This window comes from Melanerpes formicivorus, unplaced genomic scaffold (assembly GCF_026170545.1).
Source record: "Melanerpes formicivorus ecotype bairdi unplaced genomic scaffold, bMelFor1.0.p_v2 SCAF_48, whole genome shotgun sequence".
In the NCBI taxonomy this organism is placed as follows: domain Eukaryota; kingdom Metazoa; phylum Chordata; class Aves; order Piciformes; family Picidae; genus Melanerpes; species Melanerpes formicivorus.
The window spans coordinates 2,540,751-2,566,401 of record NW_027142400.1 but is presented as its reverse complement, the minus strand read 5'-3'; the positions used below and the strand labels follow the sequence as shown (position 1 = coordinate 2,566,401).

General features: G+C 43.3%; 1 protein-coding gene and 1 long non-coding RNA gene across 10 annotated transcripts in view; both read right to left on the bottom strand.

Moving 5' to 3' along the window:
- TRAF3 (TNF receptor associated factor 3) overlaps nt 1-736 on the bottom strand; it is a 74,517-nt gene extending 73,781 nt beyond the window's left edge. For 7 of the 9 annotated variants that reach the window (XM_068160156.1, XM_068160163.1, XM_068160164.1 and 4 more), the window contains exons 1-2: nt 567-736; nt 147-287 (exon numbers count right to left, since the gene is read on the bottom strand). The gene's annotated coding sequence lies outside the window, so the exon portion shown is untranslated. The remainder of the gene's footprint in view (nt 1-146; nt 288-566) is intronic. The other 2 variants (XM_068160160.1, XM_068160162.1) reach the window with 1 other exon arrangement.
- A 443-nt stretch (nt 737-1,179) lies between these two features.
- LOC137452022 (uncharacterized) lies at nt 1,180-23,397 on the bottom strand. The gene is made up of 3 exons (XR_010989940.1): nt 23,203-23,397; nt 2,383-2,488; nt 1,180-2,285 (listed from the first exon to the last, which is right to left on the bottom strand). It is a non-coding gene; the product is annotated as an uncharacterized lncRNA (long non-coding RNA).
- Between the last annotated feature and the right edge of the window lie 2,254 nt (nt 23,398-25,651).

The following is a 25,651-nucleotide window of genomic DNA, read 5'->3' as shown; positions in this document are numbered from 1 at the left end:
CGCCGCCCGGCTCTGCTCCGGCCTGCCTCTCTTTCCCTCCCCTACACACACCGCGGGGCGGAGGGGGGAGAAGGCAAGAAGAAGGGAAGGGAAAAGTAGGGGGAGGGAAAAGGGGAGGCAGAAAGAAGTAAGTGAAAAAGGGGCACCTGCAAAGCGCTGGAGCGTGAGTGCGTCCGGGCAGGCAGAGTCCACGCCACCCCCGTCGCAGACTGATCTATCCCCAAGCACCAGCCTCCGCCGCCAAGGTCCCGGCAACAGGCTGTGGGTGAAGCGCGCTCGGCCCCTGCCTGGTAGCAGATGCCTCGTATCAGCACCGCGCCGCCGTCTTGCGCCCCTGCGGCTCCGCGGGAGCACCCCCCCCCCCTCCCCCCGGCTCCCGCCACCCGCCCAGCCCCGTTCCTCTCTCTAGGGAGCTCAAATGCGGGAAGGAGAGCCCGGCCGGCACCGGAGCCCTCAGCGAGAGCCGCCAACACGGCAGCACTGAGGCGCGCCTTCCCCCCACCCCCGGCCTCCTCCACAGCACCGTGCCGCTACCCAGGGTTCGCAAGGCCCTGCGGACGTCCTACCTGCGAGCGTGTGAGGGGAACGGGGCAGCGGGCGAAGCCGACCGCCAGCCCGACGGAAAGTCCCTACCGCTCTGCGCCGTCTCCCCCCGCCCCGCACTTCCTCTCCCGCCCGCTCAGGCTGGAAATCCCCGGCAAAGCCCGCTGTTCTCCCGGCTCCTCCTCACACAACGAGGGGCGGGCCCGGCTGAACCGCTCAGCGCGCAAGCGGCAGCCGGGGGCCGGGCTTGGCCTGCCCGCCTGCCCCGGCTGCACCTGATGCCTGCGTTACCCCACCGCCCACTCGCACCGGTGCTGTGGGTACAGCCTAGGGTGAAGGGGCTCTGTGCTCTACAACTGGCAAATGGAGCCTGTCTCGCTCGGCGCCTGCCGGCACTCAGCAAGCGGTGGAGGGGTGCGGGCTGGGCTACGAGGACACCGTTGCGTCCTGCTCAGATCAGGGGGAGCCGTGCTGAGGCTTGCTCTGCCGTTGCGGGAGCTCGGCCTGAGGGCAGCCTTTGATGCGCCGGCCCGACCGTTGGGGTACAGCGGGAGAGGGGTCGGTGCTGCGAAGAGAGGCTTGCCTGCCCTTAGCTCTCCGAGGGAGGTGCGAGCTGCCCCGTACAAAGGGTAGCCTCGAACACAATCGCCTTTATTTAAAAAGAAACCCCACAACAACAAAACACACCTGCCACTGGAATAAGGGGGGGGAGGAAAGCAAGTGGAGGGCGGGGAGAGTACTGGGACAAGAGGCTGGAAAAGAGAAAAGCAGCGAGCCAGAGCCGTTCGCCCTTAGGAGATGCCGATGACTTCGGTGGGGGCCCGGTCGGCTGCAGGCAGGAAACGGCCGACCGTAGGTGGCAACCCCGAGTCGCCGGACGGCGGAGCATGGGGGATCGCGCTGATAAGTGCTCCTTTCCCCGGCCTCCCAGGGTGCGAGAGGCACCCGGTCCTTCCTCTTCAGGCAGGGAGGCGACGCTGATACCCCATAGAAGCTGTTGCATAATGCTTGTGTTGGGCTCCCCTGATCGGGGCAGATACTCGACCGGTACCGGCGGCCTCGCTTTTATGCGGGGCAACGCTGTGCTAGCTCTCCCCGCGTCGTCACCGCGCTTCTGGGAAGGAAAAGGGTGCGCTGGCTCTGGCGCAGAAGTGGCGCGGGGGGCTCAGCCAGAGCCGGGGCACTCAAGCAGCGCTGGCGGCAGCGCAGGCCAGGGTCGGTCGAAGAAATTGCCGCAGAGGAGCATTCGCAGCTCTAGGTGCAGCGATGGGGCTGGTAGGTCAGGGAGCCGGGAAAGCCGGAGCTGTAAGGAATGTGCAGAGCTGAACACGGAGAAATGTGTGGTATTTGGCTAATTTCAGTGGGATGAGGTCACCATCCTTTTTGGACGTTGTTTATCGAGGGAGGAACAGTTGGATGCGTGATCCTGAACGGACAAGCTTTGCGTCATAGTTCCCGCTTACAGCATCTCCCCGCGTTCCGAAACCTATCCTGACCCTCTTCGGTCTTCATCCTCCGGATCTCTGCAACACCCACGTCAACCTGTCCCGTAAAACCAAACATCTCTAGTTCCAGCTGTGTCCTCACCAGACCCTAAAGTACGAAGCTTGGCTCGCACTGCTAAATCCCATTTTGTATGCTGATTTTTCTCTTATCCCACTTTGCTGTTTTCTCTCTCTCCCGCCTTTCGCGGCTGTTCCCAGTAAGAGGCTGGCTGAGCTGTCAAGACAACTGCCGTGAACCTGCAATCAGAAAGACAATCTAAAGTGTTTTAAATGTTCCCATTACTTGTTCAAGATTGCTTAGCTCTGGTCTGACTGATAGGACTGTGCACCGAACCTGGGTTTCTCCAGCAGCAGAGCTGCGAGTAAGTTTCTATCAGAAACCTGCAATTTCCTTCTTTGCCACTCTTTTTGCTGTTGTATACGTGTCCTCTTGTCTTGCCCTAAAAATAAATAAATAAATAAATAAGAAGTATTCCTGTGCTTGTAGCTCTAACAGCTGTACTAGTGTATTCTTTCCCCAAAAGAGAAACCAAATTCTTACAGCGTCTATAATATGTCAGCAGTTTTTCCACATTTAAGAATGTCTCTAACTAAAAGGACAGTGTTTATCTAATGCAATATTTACCATTTCAAGTGCTTTGGTGTTCTTTCCTTTTTCTATATCACATCCACAAAATTTTAAAGATTTCTGATACAATTATTACAGTAATGTCTTGTCTTTAACTGGTTTGGAATTTCATGTTGTAAGCAACGTTTTCACTGAGGCCTGAAATGCTGTCTCTCAATGCAGCTGCTGCATATTCCACACCACTGCTTAGTAATGTTTAGAATGTAATTGTTGGAGGGGTAGCTACTTAGAATAACATAAGTAATGGTGAAGACCTCGAGTAACTCTGTATTTTAGTAAAATTGTTTGAAGAAATAAAAGTAATAGGACATTACAATGGAAAGTTACATCAGAGAAAAGAATATTAAAGGTGTCCAGCAAGAGAAGTCTGGTAATCCATTACAGACTTGGACCCGGTTAGTTGTCTCCAAAAACTATGGGGAAGAAAAATACAGTAAATATCATGTAATTGTGGGAAACTATAAATTCTCAGATACAGGCTGGTAAAAGATTACTGGGAAGTGGTAGGGTTTAAATGTTCGGGAGTATCATAAAAACTTGTTTTCTCAAGCAAACAGGGAGAGAATCCATGAAGATGCTATTTTGGGTCTGGTGTTAATAAACAAGAAGGATTTTTGTAGAAGGCCATAGTACTTAAACTAATCTCAAACTGAGTGATCAGGGACTAATCCAGCTAGTATTAGACTGCAAGAGGGACAAATGTAGACCTTTGTCTAAGGCTTGGAGTCACAGAACTGCAAACTCAGAGAAACTGAGGAAATTCGTGAGGTTGACAGGACAGGGGAACACAAAGATGATTTCTACCCAGAGGTATTGAATGAAGCTAGCAAAGGAAGTTACAGTTGTCAAAGCAAGAATCTGTTCAAGGTTAGAAGTAGTACTCTGTGCCTGAAACTCTCTACAGCAAAAGGAGGAAGGTGGTGATGCTCTGGTAGCCTTAAGCGTGCTCATCTGACTTACTATGTGGGTGAATTCCTCCATGAAACAATGACTGTGAGCTGCCAGTGGGAGTAGCTGTGGAAGAGGCTTATGTGAGTCTATGATGCATGAAGCAGGGTATTTTTAGTAGAGAGGGACGTATTAATACGGCTTTGATCAGGACCTTTGGAAAATTATGTCCAGTTCTGGTGACTTACAATCAGAAAAGGTTGAGTTCCATTCCCACAGGTGCAGAAGAGGAACACCAGGGTGGCAAGATATCCCTTGAACAGGGCGGCTGCAAGCAAGCTTTGTTGGCTAGCCATACAAAATCAAACCAACACAATGATTCACCGTAAATACATTCAAATTGTAAATATCAAGGGAAGATAACACTTAAAGAATTATACTAGCACAGGGATGTATGGTTATAAATTAGCCATAAGGACACTTAGACTAGAAAGCTTTCTTAATCATCCCTGGAACAAATAAACAGTAGTCTAGGCACAAGCACCCAAATTATTTTAAATGAGGGCCTGATACTTTGGTGTATGCAAGGGAGATTTAAAGGGGACTGAGCTGCTGACCTTTGGCATTGTACTTTGACTATTCCCAGGGCTTCTTATGGTCCTTTACCCCATCTGCACATGGCTTGTGAGGGTTTTTTATTAACTGCCTCTGAGGCACTGGAAATTAGTCAGAGACAGGATGTAGAAAGGACACTGGTGGCATTAAATCATCAGATGGCTTGTGGTGCATCATGTTCACAGGAGTTTGGTTGAATCGATTGATAGATTTATGTCACAACAAATCCTTTTCCATCAGGTGAGTCTGGCAAAGGACTGTATGACCTTTTTTTTCCCCCCTACCATTTTCTCAGTCTTTTGGGCAATATGGTAAATATCTCATTGCAAGGGTATTAGTTGTAGTCTTTGATATTGTGCTTGAGAGATTTGGGCTTTTACTGCAGCTCTTAAGTTTATTACCTGATATTGAAAAGTGTTTTGTGACCCTTAGTAAGTGGGGGCTGCAGGAACAGTATTCTGGGAGACCTCCTAAACAAAATGGCCATTGTATAGCTGTAGAGAGGGATAATTTCCAGTCCTACATTCCCAGAAGTGGCATCAACAATTCCTTTTAACACTGGAAATAAATCTGAGAGAGGGGGAAAGAGAGAGAGGGCAGCAAAGTATTATTTCTTGTGTGAATTTGCTTACTGCAATTAACAGTCATTCAGCTGAACATTTGTAATTGGTAATGATACAGTACATCCTCATTAGCCCTGCTGTCTCAGGTGCGGTTTGGCGCTGCTTTTGTACATAATGCTAACTCTAAGTGTTGTGTTTTGTATGCAGTGCGAATGTCCTCTCCACGGTTTCTGCAGAAGGTGGTTATGTTTCATTCATAATCAATACCTACTGTGGTTCTGAGCAACACTTAGAAGGACCTAGTTCCTGCATTTCTGACACAAAGGCAAATTTTTGACTTGCAGCCTGCCCAAGTGGTGACTTTCTACTTTAAATTCCTAGAAGGTGATGGCTTTCTAAATGGCAAACATTTGAGGTGAAATATCCCCCAAGACTTCCAGAAGTTAGTTATATATGGCTTTATGAGTATGCTATGTGACATTTTTCCTTTCTTTCAAGCTAATTGTAATTCCCAAGTCAGCTTATAGATCTGCTTCAGAATTGGCAAGAAATATTAGTATGGCATATCACAACTGCATCTCAAGAATCTTAGGGCCTTCTTACTCTCTTGTTGAGACTATTAAAAATACATTGAGCTCCCCAGGCTCCTCTACCAGAGACTGCTGTCATGCCTGTGCCAAATTGACTTTGGAGTCAAATGAAATTTTTGAGTTCATGTCAGTGGATTTCCAAAGAGGCCTGTAAAGTAATTCACAATAAATCTAAGCTCTACCTGGGAAAAGAGACACTTCCACAGCAGGGAATTATTAGAGCACAGCAATGTACTTCTGTCTCTCAGTATGGTGTCAAAAACAGAGCTGTGATGGCAAGAGTGCAGACTCAGCAAAATCATCTCTCCACCATATGGAGAGTTCCCTGTGACAGATGAATCTGACTATAACTGCTAAAAGTATCTTAAAGGCTGTTTTGAGCAGCACAAAGCAGCTTTATCAGGAGTGAAGACTTGGCCCAAAAGTTTTCCCCAGACAGAAGCCATCAGTTATTATACTAGTTTGTAACTAACAACTACAATGATTCTGTTGAATACCTGGCAAAGTAAAAGTCTGACATGAATATAACAGCTGTATTGATTTATCCAGATGCCCTCATTTTCTGGATGATACATATATTTCTGAAAATATCCTTAGGATCTTTTGTCCATCAAGAATTGCAGAATCTAATCATGTAAGAGGAAAAAGCCTTACCTAATAGTGACAGAAAGACCAGATGAATATATTTTCAATACTGAGAATTGTTCATTATTGTTGAAGTTGTTGTTAGCTCTTTAATCAATAATAGTTGTTTCTTCATGGACATGTAACTATTTTTATTTTCACCTTTTCTGCATGTAGTCATGGGAACACAAACCAACCTGTGAGCATCAGGCTCAGGAACAAAGGAATCAGGCTTAGGGGCATTTGAGGTGGCTGGGAGGCAGTCATTGAGCCTCCTGACTTTCCTGGCTTCCAGCTTAGCTATGTGCCTTATCTGCAGTGCTGTCAGAGCATCAAAACAGATTTCTTTCCAGTTGTGCCAGCTGACAGGTTTCTTTCCTCAGCCTTTATTGACACTACTAAGTTCAAAAGGGAGATTTCAGAGTGATTGTGAAGTTTTTGAGCATCTGTGTCATCTTTTTGTCTCCAAAAGATGCAGTTCCAAACCCTGAAATATTCTGTCCTGACTTCATGCACATCTGGACCCAGGCACCCCTACCAGGCTTCAGTACAGAGTGATTAACATGAGATGGAACCTCTGTGTTTGCTATGCAGTAATGCCAGCAGGTTCCTGGAAATAATCAGGCCAGGACCAATCATCATCTAAAGAACAGTTGTTCTAGAAACCTAGAGGAAAACAACACTTCCCTTGTCAGCACTGTTCTCATGGAGCTATAGTTGGTAAATCCAACCCTTTGTTAAATCACATGGATCTCGCCCCGCATGCATGACAGAGATATTGTGCTACTGAAAAACATTTCATTCCAGACACAGTTGTTCTTGCTGCCAGCCTTTGTCTTAACATACATCCAGCCCACTAGTGAATCCACAAGCACTGGTCCAAGACATTGGTACACCTATATGATGGTATAATGTCTTCTTGTCCCTCCAGCTTTTACTGTAAAGCTTGTAGTACTTCATTGGTCTGCCTCTTGTTACTGAACAGTTCTTTCCACTCTTCTTAGCAATTTTCTCATCTGGTATAGTAAATGGTAAGTCAGATTTACAGTTTCCCAGGTACCATTCATCCTGCCTCCTGACAGTATGCATAAAGTATAGTAACTAGAGAAAAAATAATTACCCTTCTTTTTGTCTGAAGATATATCTTAGTTGGATTCTACTTACCTGCCTGAGTCTTCAGAGCTGGGAAAGTAAAGATTCACTGACTGATATTCAGAATAATTTCACTTTCACCTATCATTTTTTATCTCAGAGTTCAGGGAGGTTTCTCCCCTGTGCATATGAAGAAAGTGACAAAAAGTGCTAGAGGCAGTGTCAGGATGAGAGTTTCTGTCTTGGGATGCAAACAACTGAGTGTTCTTAGCACTTGCTGACATACTGCATAGATGAGATTCAAGAATAGGTATCTAGTTTAGTATCTTCAGGGAAGCATGATTCTATTCAAATATTTTCCTTGCTGAGTTTCAGTATCTTTGTATCAAATATGTTCAATTTTCAAGTAAAGGTAAAATCTCTCTCAGGACAATCTTGGCTTAGCCCCTAAGAATCAAGCTTCCTTTCTTCTTCCCTCTCAGCAGTTGTGATGAATGCTCTGCAAGCCACATTACACCCTAATCAGCATTTGCATAATCTTTGCTATGTCTGTGATTACAGTATGAAGAGGGTTATATATAAGCTAGACAGTAATTAAAGAGAGCTAGAAAGAACCCAGCTCAAATGATTAGCATAAAGGAGTAATGACTCAGGAGCACATAGACTGGGGAGAAAAGCTGAGAAGGAAAACAGGCAAGTTGACTCTCCAGGGTAAGGCTTGCAATGAACCTGAGAGATGTAGGATGGCAGAGCTGCTAGTGCAGGGATGAGGAAGGAGAAGGCTTCCTGGTCTGAGGAGGGCCATCATCAGTCAGCTGCCAGATAGTTGTAATGAGCCATGGTTTAGTAGTCATGAGGCCTTGGGTGACAGATTAGACTTGATGATCTTTGAGGTCTTTTCCAACCTTATTGATTCTATGATTCTCTGATTTTAGATGATTGAGAAGGAGTGTGGCTGACAAAACTGGCTCGAAGATTTTCCACAAGAAATGAGCAAGTAACTACTGTCAGTGGTGGTCATCTGCTGTATCCATGGGACAGTGTATCAGTCACTGGCATCTCCCTCCACAAAATGGATAATGGGTGGAAATACTTTGCTGTAGCTGCCATCATTAAAAAAAAATGTTCTCTTGAAACTCAGGAGAAATGCTTAGACTGCAATTCCATAAAGAGCCCTTGGAACTGCAGAATATGTATGGAACCTGGCCATTTTACAGGATACACCTAATCATCTGCTGTCAATATGGAAAAACAAAGACTCTTTAAAAATCTAAAAGAGATGTGCATGTATTTATTCCTAAAACCAGATAATAATGGAACACAACCTGTTGTAAAACTGCAGACAGGCCAAGGCACTACATTTTAGATGTAGCCAAAGCAACCCCAGAATAGTGTGAGTGCAATCCTCTCATTTTAATAGCAGCCAAATGCCATCACAAGGAGCTGCCATCTCCAGCCCCATATCAAACAGCTGAATTCTCAGGATCCCTAGGGAGAAGGGACAATGGGACTTCATCCACTAGGTCATGCCACAGTAGTTCTGATTTTCTTCACTTTTTCATTCTTCCTAGATTATATCCCAGAGAGATGAGAGACTGTATTTGATCCTGTACCGCTTTCTGAGTTCAGCCTTTAGTATATGCTCAAGCTATTGAGAAAAATGCTTCATGTCCTGAATTAAATATTCCCCTGTTGCTAACAGATGTGAGTTAAAATGCACAACCTCCAATGCCATTTTTTACTGAACAAAAGTTGCAAAAAGCTAAATCCTTCTTTGGCCTCAGTCATATCAGAGGTATGCTAAACTGTCTTTGTGCAATTGCTGCAGAATTAGACCCATGTAATCCAGCGTAGAAGGAAACCCCAAACCTCTCCTGGGCTGTTTGAGATGATTCAGTCATAAAACCCAGTATCCTTCCCCCCTCCAGTTTCCCCAGGATATAAGGAAACATTCTGATCTTAGATCCAAAGTGGAAAGCTGTGATATTTGCATTAACTTTTCTGCAGTTATTCCCAATGCATACTGTGGTAACAGATTGTCTTTAGCAAGGCCACCCATTTCAGTGGTTGTGGAGAGAAGATGGCAATCTGCATCTTTCCCTGGATAAGGAGAAGTTGTATTTAATGATATTGCTGCTAAAGTATAGCTTTGGATCTTTTATGTACTTCAGAAAGTTCTTTATGTGTAAGAAGGGCATATCTAAAACTCAGACACCTTTGAAGAGCTACAAATTGCCAATTCTCATAATTTATATCATAAATTTTGTGATATCTGAGGCTTTTTCCTCAAACTACTACATCTTGAATTGTTGTGATTATGTGAGGAACTCCCATTTTTTGATTCATTTAAACAAAAAAGCAATAATTTTCTTGCTCTCATACTGCAAAGGCTCAGGAAGCAGAATGCAAAACAAAATGAGTTGAACATACATTCACTTTTAAACATTATAAGTTCATGTCATAATGTATTTTCTTTAAGATCTGATTCATGATTTCATATTATTCCATATGGCAATATCAATTCTCTAAAGGCTAAAATGAGCCAAGAGTGAGTTCACACATGCTGTCTTTTTTTAGCTTTTTAAAAACATTTACTCTTTAGAGAAACTCTGTAACACAATGAAGACTAGAGCTTTCATCAAGTCAAGCCCCAGTATATAACAAATATAAAAATTGAAAGGTATAATAGAAACAGAAGCTAATAAAACTTGAAATAGGTGAGATTATTTCTTTAAAGTATAACTTTTCCCATACCCAGTGGACCACAGTCTGTTCTGGGTCACACTAGGGTAAACCTAGAGAAAATCCAGTGAAATAATCTGAGTTTATTGGTCACAACTAATATGTTTTGCAGCGAATTGATATCAGTTCTGCTAAGTGTATTCATCATTCCATTTCTAGTTCCAGCTTTTATATAAAAATCTAGTAAGAATAATGTGACAGAGGAATTGAGGAAGTACTAAAATTAAGCCTGTGTGTGCAGCTTCAGTCTGACTGATATCCTTTCTGCCCTGCTTTTGAATATTAATTCTGAAGCCTTTAATGATATGATCACATTTTTTCCACAGGATCCACTATCTCTCCAAGTAATAGAACACTCTGTTGGGGTTCAGATGTGAAGTGTACAGCAAGAAAAACTCCTGCCTTCCAGATCTCTATTTTACTTTAACCTTAAAGAGGTGCTTGGAGCCACACAAACCAAGTCCTATAGAAAGTAGATGAAAATGGGTGATTTGCATAGTCAGCTATAAGGAATCCAAGATTGCAAAGAGAATTTACCATGCTGTCTAGCACCTTGAATAAGAAGGGAAAATCCTGTGGCCTGCAAAAGGAAAACAATCCAGGAATCATACTTGCTGTCATTTAATCTATAATGAGAGGGTGCTATCCATTATGTTACTAGCATGCTGTTAGCAAGGTCTTTTCTTGAACAGATGCACTCTATAATCAAAGTTGAAAGACAGATAATGAAATTGATTTCTAACACCCCACCTAACTTTTCCCAAAAATAACAGAGCAAAATGAAACCCTCACTAGGCTGATATGAAGATGAATTGAGTCTTTATGAAGCCCTGAAGAACAGGAATGATGAGCACTAGCAAAAAATTTAGGCTTTGAACTACCATATCACTGGAAAAAAAAAAAAAAAAAAAAGTAAGTGGAATAGAGGTCTTACATGATAACTCTCAAATCTTCCAAAGCCAAGACCACCTTTCTCTCAAACTCTTTTTAAAATATCCTATTTACTGCCTATAAGAATCATCTAGATGGGATTCAAAGGGCAGAAAAGGAGCATGTATCAGAGAAAAACAAATATATGGCATACTTAGGAGGAAACAGAAGGCTTTTAAAACAAGCCTGAGTAACATACAATAAGCTATTTGGGGACCACACATTAAATACTGCAGATGAAATGACAAGGAATCCTCTGTCTGCCTTGAGCACTGAAGAAATTCAAATCCTTTGGAAAGAATAGTATCCTGCTAAGGACTGCACCATAATGCAGGCTTTATTCTGGCTTTTTTCTGGTTCATCTGAATTGCTGAATCACCTGAAATTCAACCTCATTGTCACTCATACATATAGATTTCTAGTTTGGGGTGAGGAAGAGTGAAGACTTCTTTCTAATGTATGTTCTGGAATCATTCATATTCTCATGCTCAGAAAGAGAACATTCTTTAGACCACTCCACCGACTTCTACTGCTTGACCTAATGGAGTATCTGCTTACGGTACAACAATGCCATGTACTCTGGAGCAGAGAGCACCTCTCTGGCCATCACAGCTTCACTGCTGTTTATTGATAGCAGAACAGGGAGGTTCAGTGGCCTGCTTGCCTTTTCATGCATTGATGGGGGGGTATCACGCATCTTGATGGACATTCCCCTAAAATGGACCTCAGTCTTTTCCACATACCTGCTTCCTTTCCCACTGTTTACTGTTCCTGTTGTTTTAACTTCACACTACATTGCTCAGGGATCTCATTCTTGTCCCAGTCTCTGATAGCTTCACTACAACCTCCATCTCATGGTTTTCCATCGAAGTACTGTTCTCTTGCCATACTGTCAATGCCTTTGCACAGAGGACCAGCCATCATTTAATCATGTTAATTCCTGTTTCTCCTCTTTATTGCTTACAAGATTTACCTTTTCCTTTCCTTTCTCTCCCTCTTACCTCTAGGCATCTGCCACACACCAGGGTACAATTGTGAGACCTTTGTGAAAAAAAAACACAACAGTTACTGAAGACTGCCATGCTGCAGTCTGAGCTCTTGTTGGTACTCAAACACTACAAGAGCCATGTAATACAAAGTATTGAAACACCATACAAATACCTGCAGAAGAAAGGGTCAGTATGTTTGTCTGTAATTCAGGTTTACAGTCTCAGCAGTCCATCATGCAGTATGCTTGACAGAACATTCACATTGTTAAATAGTTATACATCAACATAGGAAACCTGAGAGCTGTCAGGGTCCAAGAATCAAGAAATTTAATATGTGCTTTGGTCTGCCTTAGAGATGAAAGAAAGGGGGAGGTTTGATACCCTCTTTCCTTCAAGGCTTCACTTGATCTTACAATCCAAATGGTACGGGAGGGGTAGTCTGGTGAGGATATTTATTGAATGTGAAGTAAATCCAGAGACTCAGTCCACCCTGTGCCCTTAAAAATTAGGCAAAAATCACAGGACCCTACACTTCTCATGGCCTAGTCAAAAACCATTCATCATTGAAGAAGGTCAGGGAAACAGGTTTAGAAATCTAAACTTGCCTTATTCCTGAAGAAAGAAAATAACTCCTGCAGATGATTTTACTATGAAGCAGTATGAAGAGACATACATGGAAAGTAAAAGGGTCAGAGTAAATACGGCACGTCCTGAAGATGTCAAAGTGATAGCGGTAGCACATCTAACATACAGGCATCCGATTTTTTTATGTTCTTGGTGTGTTCCAGTAATGACTGGAATAAGACTAATTTTTGCCTCTAAGATTGTATACCACTTTTCCCACAGTTACAGAAACTCTGCTGTGCAGAAAAAAGTTTTAAGGGAACAAAGACAGAACAAGACTAGGCGTGACTAGGTAAATTATTAGGGATGGCCTGGGATGCTGAGACTCAGAGATAGGTGCTATAATATCTGGAACACAGTTATTCTCCTGTTTTCTCCTCCCTCAAGAATCTGCAATTATTTCATGCAGCAGAGAAAATCTTCAAAAGGTCTGCAGGGTCTTTTCTTCCAGTATCATTCCAACTGTGCCTGGATGCTCTGCTGATAGACAAGCGGTGAATGGATCTCTTTGTGCTCTAACCCCTGCCTCTTGTGTCATCTCCAGCAGCTGACACAGAAACAACAAAAACAACAGACAAACACAATAAGGCAAAGATTCAGGCATCTAGCTCCAGTTTGAATTTTGAAAGGAGAAAGGCACTGCCTGGTGGTGTGCAGTAAGATGACTGTGCCATGGGAAATCACGGATTTAAAGCTTTGATCAGATGGCCTCTTGCAAAGGTAGATGTAGCAGAAGGATTTAGCTCCTTATCCATCAACTACAACTACTGGGCTGAAAACTGTTGCTTATGACATAACTTACCTGCTTTAGTGCCAGAACTGACTGGTCAGGCATTTCACTAGGGCAGATGAGGAGCACTGAAGTGAACCATTCTGCTGTGAAAATGGTAACCTCAACCAGAGACATGACAAACTCAAACAGCTGAATAGATGATCATGTCTTAAATTGCTGCAGCCTCTTCTAAAGTGGCTGTGTATATCCAAGGATGACTCCTCTTTTACAGTGCCCCCTTTGGACTATTTTCAATAACTGACATTTCAGCATAGTGGCTTTTGTGGATGCCCCTCTGATGTTACCTTGCCGTCCCCATGCACTGGGGACCAAGGAGCCTACCACAAATCTGCAGATCCTGCTGTGGCTGGTGTGTAGCTGTATTCTGACTGTTCCATCAGTAGGGCAACCCTCCCTTCACAGTAAGTAAATGCACTAACAATTCAGTGATGCAAGTAAAAGACAGGAATGGAGCCACAAGGAATTTTTTCCCATATGAAATTTACCAAAGATAGCCAAGTGTCACTTGTATCAAAAGACAGTATCTTGTAGCTAAAACATTGTTGCCACTGTTGCATGATGGTCCAAGCAATAACTTTATATGTGTCTTTAGCAAAAAAAAATCCAATAGCAGCAGAAAGACATGGAGGTGCCAGCTGGCACCTACCCAGTCTTCAGGACCCTTAGACATGCACAAAGCTGGCAGGCTGCCTTTTGAACCTTGAATGCTTTTACTATTGACTGATTTTGCTTTTGCCCTGTCTTCTGCCTTTCTCCCTTATCATCACTATGGCGACTACCATACCACAGCCTCTCTCCTAGCCTTTGAAACTCTCTCTCTCGCCTTTACTCATCCTTTCTCCCTTAGCATCCCTTTTCATTTCAACTCAGTCCTGCCCGTTAAATGATAGGATCAGCTCTGGATTGTGGCTGAAGTCATCCCAGCCTATCCCTGCTGCGTGCTTGTCTCATTGCTCATCAATCATCTCCTGAACTACCTCAGTTTTGCCAAGCAACATTTTAAGGCAAAGTGAACTAAGCAACAGTTCACCTTGAAACACATGCTCCTGGCTGCAGCAGCCAAAGAGCTGACTGACAAGCAGCTGTACAACAAAAGGGAGGGGGACAACTGTCCTAAGGTAAACTTTCCCTTCTCTTGAAACAGTCTCCTCAACAAATACATGTAATGAATGCTCATCCATCTTCCTCTTATTGATTTCATCTTATGTCAAAGCTGTCTTTTCACATATTCTGAAAGAGATCCTGTTTTCTTCCACATGTCACTTAGCATCACCTAGGACAGCAACTGATGGGAGCAGAGTTCGGGGATGACAATGAGCTGTGTTGTTTCTGATGCAAGACACAGCCCCAGAGACTGAGAGGTGCTAACTCAACTTTAACTTGGTAAATGAAGTCCGAGGCTTCAAGCTGATTCAGACAGAGCACATCAGCCCTGTGTATCTTCCATAACATACTGAAAAGGAGAGAAAATATTAAAAGCATTGGATATGCAAAGGATCCAGTAGGGCTGTTAGTTTTAACACTCCCTATTCCTTTTCCATTAGCTTTTATCCCAATTTTCTATAGAAATAAGGCTTATGAGATCAGCTTGGCAATGCACATCTCTTCCTGGCCCAATCTCAAGAGATTTTAATACAGAAAGTAAAGTTCTTCAGAGTTAATTAAATTCCTATGGGATTTATAAAACCCAGTGACCAGGAAGCAGAGAGCATGGTTTGGACCTCCCCAGATTAATCTCAGCTGATTTTGCTCCTGTCACCCAATTTCTAGAATATCACTTGGCTTTAAAACAAGAGGGAATATCATAAGGAAAAGGAAAGGGTCAGCACTGTGCCTTGTTGGATACTCACAGTGCCGTGACTCACACTGTACGCAACAGCCACTGTGGTGCCACTGTGGCAAAGGCCACGCACAGGAGCTCTCCCAGACACACCCAGATAATGCACAGAGGACAGGCAGTAAAGGGAAGTGGACAGGCTAATACAATGCTCAAAAACGTGTGAACAAACCAGGAAAGAGTCACACTAGTGGCACTAGCAAGCTTCTCCTGAGCAGTGTGGATTATTGTCCAGACAAGGACCAGCTAAATCCTTGTCTAAAGGTCTAAAGACTGATTTAACATGAGCCATAAAAGGATATTGTACATTAGGGATATGTCATCTGGGAAATGTCTAAATATAGCTTTACATGAAATGAACATGGGGTGCTGACAATTACTGCCATGAACATACGACCTTAGGGTAAGGATGAAAAATTAATCAATTAAAAATGTATAATAGGAGATAGCAGTCACTGAGGAACTGCACTGTACAGTGCACAGGGCTGATTGAGTACCAAGGAGGAATAGCTGTACGTCAGTTCTTCTACCTTTAGTTTCTGTGCGGCATGGGCCCTAGTGCCAGCATTACAGCTACTATCACAGCCCCATACAATGTGCTGGAATGAACCCTGTGCTGTCTAGAGCTGCATGAAAGAGCTGTAGTCCCTGCAGTGCAGAGGCAAACAGCGGGGAAAAGAGATTTCCTAGCTGGGTCATGGTCAGTGGAGAAGGACCCTTGATGGTTCCCATCACTGGAGCACAGCTACTTCTGGAGGTTCTGTTGTGGTTAGTGGGCATGTGAGACATCCTGGGAGATCATCAGCTGTGGGAGAGTGAGGGAGCACTTTCCCCTGGTGCTCCCCATGCACTGAGAACTGTTACTGCCTTACCACTGCCCTCCATTTATTTACAGTTACAATGACAACTTGCACAGCCCTGCAATGAGAATAACAGGGAACATCAGGGAAAGGGATGGGTTAAGAAGGAGGAGGAAATGACAAGACAATCTCAAGAGAAATCTGAAGCAGCAGAAAAAGAGAAGCTGTAATGTTCAGGAAAGATGGAAATGAGGATGAAAGCCAACCAGCTCAAGGCAGCAGAGCAGCCATGGGGAGGTGAGTGAAGCAGATCAACTGAAGAACATGGAAATCACAGAGCACAGTGTGCTTTATGCAGAGATAACAGCAGATTTGAGTATAATTAACTTAAAAGTCAATACTGCCCTTTATGTGATAGGAACATAGATCTGCAGAGAAACAGGCTTCATTATATTTCCCACTTACAGAATTACCTCCTATCAGCAAAAGCCACTCTTTGGCTGGCTCTTGTAAGGTACTGGAGGTGACAACAACTGTCCATTTTAGTAAAAAGGGAAAAGGTTATTTTAAATGGGCATGAGCAGATGTTGTTTTCTTTTGTTCCTCCAGAGGGGAAAAAAAAGACAGCACACAAATGGAGAGTGAGAGGGAAGAGCTGCAGAGACAGAAAACACAGCGGCTGTGGTGGTGCTGACTCTTTCTCTCTATCTCATTGTGAAAGAAAGGGCACAGTGCACACTCCTATCATTTCTTCCAAGATGACATGTACCAGCATTTAGCTGTTCAGGACACTGCTCAGCCTTTCTCAGCACCCTCACACTACTCTGATGAAATGCAGTTTTGGCTGCCTAATCCAGACTTTGAAATAGGGCCACAAGCAGAGGAGAAAAGAAGAAACAGGAGAGGGAAGGGAAAAACAAAAAAAAAGGGAAAGAAAGAAAGAAAAAAAAAACCCAGAAGCCCAACCAGGTGGAAATGAAGATATCAGCCAGATTGTCTCATTCAATTTCCCTCACTACACAATGTTTTTGAGTTCCAGTAGAAGACACCCATCTTAGTAACTTACTAGTTTCTAGGATTCAGGTGAGCTTGGGCTGGGCAGCTCTGATGGTTAACAGCTTGCCCAGCAATCTGTCCTGCTCACCTAGTGCCTGCTGTAGACCCTGTGAGGGCAGAAACCCCACTCACTCATAATTTTATCCTTTATTAATGGCCTTCTAAAAAATGTGACTTTAACAGAACCCCGAGCTTTTTGCTCCAATCAGTTCCCCATCTTTTTAATACTTCCATTACTTTTATTTAAACACAAAACAAAACAAAATGACCTTGTGTGAAGGACTTAGTTCAATCTTGTGTAACCCCAAATACCTTCAAGCTGTTTATCCCCACATTCTCACCCTGCTTTAATCAATCAAACTCAGTCCTGCTTTAACTTAATGTAGTGGACTGTCACAACTGCTGCAGTTCTGGAGCTCCTGCACATCCTCAGCTCCCATTCCTGCTGTAGGGATGCTGGGGAGGGTGGGCACAATGCTGCTGGGAAGCTGATTCAGCCGTCACACTCTAATCCACTGCAGCATGCAAGCTCCCAGAGAGTGGTCACCTCTTGTAGGACAAGCTGTCCTTGTGCCAGGCTGGGCTGCAGCACAGCCCCCATGGCCAGTGCTTAGGAAGGGAGAGAGCACCACACCTATCTCTCTTCAGTGCTTTCCAGAGGCTCAGGCAGGAAGCACACAGAGTTATTGTTCTGGCTGGCACCACAGTCATCTCCAGCTACTACTCTGCACCATAAGTAGAGAGATGAGTACCATGCTTGGTGCATGAACAGACATCTTTCTCTGGAATACCAGGCCAGGGGTTGCAGGATCCCAGCTTAAAAAGCAAGCTGCTACTGCTAGATGCCCCAGACAGAAGGCAAGCAGGCAAACCCTCCCTCTGCCAGCATAACAGCAGCAGCCCCTCTGCAGTGCAGCTCCCCGCTGTGTCCCACCGCACAGCAGTCCAGGCATTAACACAGGAGAGAAACCAGCCCTAGCCCCCCCCCAGACCCTAGAGAGGGTCTGATGCATGGTGCTGCTCACAAGGCTGATGTGGCTGTACAAGAGCAGAGCCTTGTTCCAGCACAAGGAGGAACAGGAGAGATATTGTAAAATCGAAGAGTCCCCTCACCTTGTTTTGCAGTAGAATGCAGCTGCTGATACATTTGAGGTCAGCTGGATCCTGTCATCTGCCATCCTTATGGGGAGATGCATGGGCATGGTCTCAACATCACATTTCTGGCTTTGGGGCTGGAGTGCCTCAGCCATGAACACAAGCTTCAGGTATCCAGAAAATTTTCATCTTGAAAACCATGGTGCTTCTTTGGGCAAGATTTTAGCTACAGGGGGATTTTCAAGATTGTGTTTTTTCCCCTTACTCATGTGCAGACCTTCTCCTTGCTATGTGCTCTCTCTATGCAGTGGGTATAGAGACACCCAAGAAAGCTTCTGTGGTCATGCCTGGTGTGTATGTTTGTGCCATTTTGTTTATTCTGTCACAGTGTGACAGGCTGAGGGTCCCAGATGTTAATTCCAGTCCCACCTGAGCTATGCTAGCAGAAATATTTACTACAGAAGTACAAATGAGAGGAAAAATAAGTTGTTAAAGCACTGATCCTGAAGTAGAGAGTGAACTAAAGACTCTCTTGAGAAAGCCTCCTCTGCTGCTTTATATTGAACAAAAATAACTTGGAGACACCAGAGAGGCAACTGTTTGCCCAGACCTCAGTGAAGAGAGATTATTTTTAGTCTTCTCTTGCTGCTGCTTCCTTCACCTCTCCACAAAGTGGAGGATGAAGCCACCTCCCTGGATTAGCAAGAGGGTCCTATTCAGACCTGGGCCCAGGGTCCAGGCAAGCAAGCTGACAACTGAGAGTGCTGATGGATCTGGTGAGGGAGAAGGCACAAGAACAAAAAAAGCCAGACAGGCTTTCCACATTCCCTGTACTCAACACTGGTGAGGCTGCACTTCGAATACTAGTTCAGTTTTATGTCCCTCACTATAAAAAGAACATTGAGATGTTGGAGCGTGTCCAAAGAACGGCAACTGAAACTTGTGAGGGTCTAGAGAACAAGTCTTATGTATGAGGAGTGGCTGAGGGAACTGGGATTGTTTAGTCTGGAGAAGAGGAGGCTGAGGGGAGACCTCATTGCTCTCTACAACTACCTGAAAGGTGGCTGTAGTGAGGTGGGGGTTGATCTCTTTTACCTAGTATCAAGTGATAGAATGAGAGGAAATGGCCTCAGATTGCACCAGTGGAGGTTTATGTTGAATATTAGGAAAAGTTTCTTTACTGAAAGAGTGGTCAGGCATTGTAATAGGTTATCTAGGGAGGTGGTGGAGTCATCATACCTGGAGGTATTCAAAGACCATGTAGACATGGCACTTCAGGATATGGTTTAATGGCCATTGGGGTTTTAGGTCAATGCTTGGACTTGATAATCTTATAGGTCTTTTACAACCAGAACAATTCGATGATTCTGTGACCACCTGCATGAAGTCACCTGAAGGACTAACATATTAAACTCCAGGACTTTTTTTTTTTAATATATATAACCATGTCATTGTTTCAAGAGAAACCTCAGGAACTGAAGGACCATTAAAGCTGAGGAGCACAGGCAGCCAAAGAGCACACTGGCCTAAGAATGAAACCAGTCGGTTTTGACAAAAATAATAAATCATTACTGGAGTAGAACCTAATCTTAATAGATTTTTAGTGCAATTTTTTAAGGTATAGAGACCAAGAATTAAATGAGTGTTATCTTGAGGCTAAAGTGTACTTTGTCTCTCTAGATTCTTCTTAAGCCCCCAGAAATCACTCATGTGATACTGGGAATTTAACTACAAACACTCTCAGGACACTAGTCTGTTTTAACCCTCAGGTAAATTTTTGTCCTTCCATTGAAATATCTATTAGGTCTCTTTGCTTCTGACTGTCAGGCAGCCCATTGTCCTGTTCCCAGCACTTGGAGGATGTAACAGTTTGAGCTATTCCCTAGCTTAGATACTAATTGTGAATAGGAAAATTCCAGAGGCATCTGAATGTAAGATAAACAATGTAAGGATGGGATGCAAAATGATAATGATAGGTTAATATAATTCCATTGGTGCATTGAAACCCTCATATCTTGCAGCAGAGTTTGTTTGTTCTCTTTGCCTGCTTGCTCTTTGCTGCTCTGCTTTGGCTTCAGGCTGTGCCATCCTCCCTCTGACCTTGGACTTCTCTATATTTGCTTCTCTAAAGGGGGGGGGGGGGGGGGGTGTGGGTGTGGCTGAGCTACCATGTGTGGTTGTATAGCTTTCTTGGGGCCCTTGGGGAGAAAGACCTGAATGAAAGGTACAGGGGAATCCTGTGTTGTTGTTTATATATATATATATATATATATATATATATATATATATATGTAAATACACCCTGTACATGTTCATTACTTTTTATACTGTTATATTTAGGGTTTTTTGTAAATACAATTCCATTTTTACTTCCAAGTTCTGAGTGTGGAGAGATTCGCTCTCTGGGGCAGATTTCCAAAAAAATAAGTTATTGGGGGAATCTAATTCAACCCATAACAGATGATCTCTGTTGAGATCCTCTGATGAGAGTGAAAACAGAAGAAAGGCATCGAAGGTCCCTTGAGTGATTATCTAAATCCATCTGGTTATCTAGCCCGTTCAGGAAGATCAGCTCTACCCTCCAGGTGAAAAAACCTCGGGACTCTCCTAGACTGCAAGACATTTAGTGGCTAAGCCAGGCTGACAGGACTGAAAAACTTTCTGAGAGGATGACTCCAGCAAAGAAAATCTATACCCTAAAGAGAACTGCTAAGGCCAGACATAGGATAAAGAGCAAAACCAGTGAGGCCACACACAGTGAGGCATCCTGTAATTTCTCTGCCACTACAACATCCATTGGGAGTACAGCACCCATATGATTTAGAACAGCTTTCCAAAGTTGCTGTAATTGTGCTGTGTGCTAAATGAACCCTCAGGATCTCACTTGTAATCTTCTCACTTTGCACCAGCATTTCTACCAGCACACCAACAAATGGGGACAGACAGCAGCACAGTATCTCCTCAAGACCCAGTAGATGAGCATAAAATGTGCGCAGCAGAGCACCTTGCATAATACCTCCATGCCTACTTAGAAATGCATCTATTAGCCCAAAGAGGACAATAATCAAGCAATTCTTTGAGACCTTCAGGTATTTCAGGGCACTGACACAAAGGAGGACTGTCTCACCTACAGTTTTACTTTGACTTAAATCTGTGCTGTATTCAGGATGTTTGGGCTGTTGGAGTGAGGTTCAGTCCATTCCTTTATCCAAGGTCAGAACTCCGGCTGCTCAGAAGCAGACAGGCTGGAAAAGCAGGACAGAGAGAAACCAAGAAAAATTCCAACTGAACTCAAACTTAAAGTTGCATACCACCAATCTACCAATGAAATTTGTTTAGAATATCTGATTGCTTTCGTCACCATTCCAAAACATTCAGCCAGAGTATCCCAGCACTGTCCCTTTCTTAAAGGCACAGCCTCAAATGGTCACAGTTTTCAAACTACTCAAGCATCAACATAAGGGGAATATCCAAAGTTTCTATAGCTACATTAATAGCAAAAGGAAGACTAGGGAGAACTGGTGACAGGTGTTGTGGAGAAGGTCAAGATTCTCAACAACTTCTTTACCTCAGTTTTCATTTGCAAGGACTCCAGACACACACCCCAAAATCACAGAAGATAATGGCAGGGGCTGAATAATGATCCTTGAGGTTCCTTCCACCCCTGATAATTCTGTGATTCTGTGACAACCTGAGACCTGAATTGGGATGTTCCTTTCTCACACATCAGTCAGCCAAACCTTCCCTGCAGTTGTCTAAGTAGAAAGCATGGCAGCTACCTACTTCTTGGTCATCAGCTTAAACCAGCATATTTTCAGACAAATGCCAAACATAATTTTTGCATCTGCTTCTCAAAATGGACAGGTGCTTTTAAGTCAGTAAAAGCACTTCTTTTTCTGTATCCAAATTAGCTAGATTCTTACCAAATCTTTCTAGCCCTTGTATGCAAAATTGAAAGACTTATTTTTAATTATGTGACAGATAGAACAAATATCCCTGGGGGAGCTGGGGAGCCCATAATCCTACAAACATATGGTACATGGGTTTCCATGGTCCAGTGTTGCCTGAGACTTTGCAAACAACGTCTGAAGAAGCTGAGACACATGCTGCAAAGGAGCAGTTCTCCTCTTGGAGGTGTAGCATTTCCAAGGAAAGGATGTTCTGTTCTCCACCACCTCTAAAAACAAAACTGACTATGTCATCTCCATGTTTGTTTTGCTACATCTGATATTTTTAAATTGTTTGTTAAATACACCAGTGATTTAATTGAATGTTTGTAGTAGCATAAGATCTGTGCCACTGGCTTGAGCCAAGAACCAGAAGGCATGCAGAAATCCCCCACCACACTGCCACTGCCAGGTCTCCATGTCTTGCAGAAAATTTTTGATCACCCAGTACTAAATCCCCTTAATGTCATTGCCCTACCACCAAAACCAGGGATGAAACCGCTATGAAAATTTGTCTCAGAGTCTAAACTCAGAGCCCCGCTTTAATTTCACCATAATTGTCAAAAATCATCTTCCAAATCCTATTATAACCACAACATAGAAAGAATTCATTTTTTAAAAAATCTTCTCTCCTTGCTGCAATTACCAAAATCACAGGACTCATGCTACATTACTACTGCACTGGAAACTATTAGAAGGAAAGCTCATTGCATTTCACTGCAGATGTGACCAAACATAAAATGTATACAGTGAAACCATTGAAAAAAGTAAGTCTTCAAAGATCCCATTTTAGGAAAACCAAAGGGAAGACTGTGCTTATGTATTCACAATTATAAAACAAGTACCAGAAAATATGGAAATCACTTTGTAATAATGAAATAAAGTCATTTCAAATTAAGTGACTGCTTACACAAAATACACCAAACAAAAACAATGTTAAAATTGCAATATTAAGACATAAATCCACAAAAGGGGAATTCTAAATTGCCAACTTGCCAACTCTTTGCTTAATGCAATTCTTACCAAAATGCCACTTTTCCAGAAAGCTATCTTATTCCCAGCATATTTTAAAATGTGTACCCAGCTATAGAATAAGAAAGAATAAATGATTATTCACACAGTTTAAGTAATGCTCCGTATCTCACATTTACTGATGAATGTGTGGGACTCAGGGTATCCAGCAATATGAACCAAGACTGCATTTCACTATGGGTGTCTCTCCCTCTATGATCCTCCACAGTTCAAAGTCACTTCTGCAGGAGTACCAGTTACATTTATGGCCCCAAACCCATGCTTTCCCCAAAACTGAAAGCAAATAACAAGCAATGGAAACCGTATCACCTTTCTCTCTGCTGCTGTCCACAGCAGAAGTTCATGACTGAGCTGGAAAGCCACATGGACACTGGTTCCTCTGCGAGCCATGAGGTTACCCATGGAAGATGCACCGTGGCAGTTCCAGGAAAGATCCTGTAGAGATAAACAAGTAAGAAGAGGTGAGCAAAGGACCCCAAGCATCATGGTTTCACTGAAATGGAGTTGAAGAGCTGTCATGGATGACATTGGACCCCCATCAAAGGTTGAGCACTGGCCTGAGCTACCAGCACCAGAAATTCTCATCCACCACCATGAAGTTGTGCCTGGCCCTTGATGTTGCTAATGAAACAAATATGGACATGCCCTATCCCAAAAGCTACTAAAGCAAAGTCAGCATTGGCAGATCAAATGGGTCTGAGCTGGCCACAAATGTGTTTAAGGTGGAAGCAAGAAAGACAGCAAAAGGCAGGAGCTTGATTCAGTATGAAACTGAGCGTGGTATGTTCGTTAAAGGGATTACATAGTGTGATCACCTGCAAAGAAAAGCTGCTTGTTTCAATAGTCCCAAAGACCTCCACTTCTGTTCCCAAATCTCTCTGTGCTTTGTGCACCTTGCTTTTGCCAGCCTCTCATGCTTTCACAGACCCAGCAGCACCATGCTTCAAGAATAGAGGACAAAGGCACAAAACATGTTTTGAAGCTATTCATTATATGCCATGAGTATTTGCACTCTTACACAGATAAGACCAACTTTGTCACTTAGGGATACAGGGCAAATCAAGAGCTGCAAAGGCACATACAGATCTATCCCAAAATAATGCTTTCTGTATATTTCAGGAATGAGTCTTAACTATACTTAGGATAAGGAATTTATCTTCATGTGATGAGCCTGACCTCATCATCTACAAAGGGAGAGGTTGTGAGCAAGCAGATACTTCTCTCATCTGCAAGGTCCAAACCACCAGTATATTTCATATATTTAAAGTACTGATCTGGGACCCATTGCTGTAGTGTCTGGGTGCCTCATAGTCTGCCTAAAAATAAATAAATATCAGTTACCTAAGTGGGTGACTCATAATCATACACTAGCCCCTTCCAGTGTGAGCAGGTTGGCTGATTAATTAACTTGAAGTCTGACTAACAGATGATCTTAATACTATCCCCAAACAACCAAGCCACTTTAATTAGTATATGTAAAAGAGCCAGGGTACACAAAGGTAGTAAACTAATCTCCCCTTCCCTCTTACATCATGTGCTAGAAAAAATTTCCCTGTTCTCAGGACAGAATTCACCCCTGCTGACAGAAATGCTCATAGATATCTTTCTGTCCCACAATCAAAGTATGGGACAAGGGGTAGGTTTTCATCACAGCACCAGCAAAAGTCCTTCACCAAACCACAAACCTAGCATAAAATTCAATCCACTCATCGGGCATTTGCTCATATAGCCTGTTGTTGATATTCTGATAAATTAATCTCACCCTTCATCCCCTCCACGCTCTTACAAAATACAGTCTATTGAGATTACACTTCTGAATCACTTTTTGATGCCCTTGGGATCTAATCTGATAAGAGTTTTCCTTCTTTTTTGTTTTTACAAACTCCTGTCTGTATATAAATATGCACTCACAGGAAAAAGACATATAGATATATACAGATATATAGGACCATATGGAACTCTTTCTTCCAAGTCAGACTCAGCACAGGGGGAGCTTTGCTGGCAAGCACAGGAACTTCTGCCATCCTCTGACTCAATAGCAGCCAACAACATCAATTTAGTTATCACTCAGTAATGCAGAAAATAAAATCTGGGTTTAATTTCCTTGAAAAGTCACCAGACTCAATTGTTTAAAACAACAAACAAACAAAAAACCCCACACCAACACAAACAAACAAGCAAAAGCCCACAAACAAAACCAAACAGATCTTTTGGCATCTCTCTATGAAGTGTTACAAACAGCCACCTTTAAGAGATGACATTTAAACCTGTGTCACACTCCACATGCTGGTTGCTTTTCATTCCAAGCAACTCCTCTGGGCTGGAGAGGAAAGGAAGGGGGATCCTGACAGACACTCTTCATCTATAATCAGCAGCTATAACTGCACTTTCCTTTAGCCAGCTCCAACATTTTCCAGGCTAAACTCCACTGTTCTCATGCAGGGAAAACACTTTGGAAGTCAATAGAGAGCTGCTGCTCAGAAGTCAATAAGAATTGACTTTTTTTAGCCTGTCTGTATGTGCCAGCTATGGTTGCTTTTTGGCATCCCTGCATTACACCAGCTTCATGCGTACAAATGAGTGAATTTTCTCCCTGCTGACTGGCTTGAAGGGACTTATTAATACTGACTGCTGCAGGAACTCTCTTTTTGCTCTAGAGATAGAAATGTGGCTTTGGGAACCAAAGAACCAACCACTGAGAGTAAAACACATTGAAGTTGATGTGAAAACTCCTACCAACTTCAGTGAGACCAGGAGT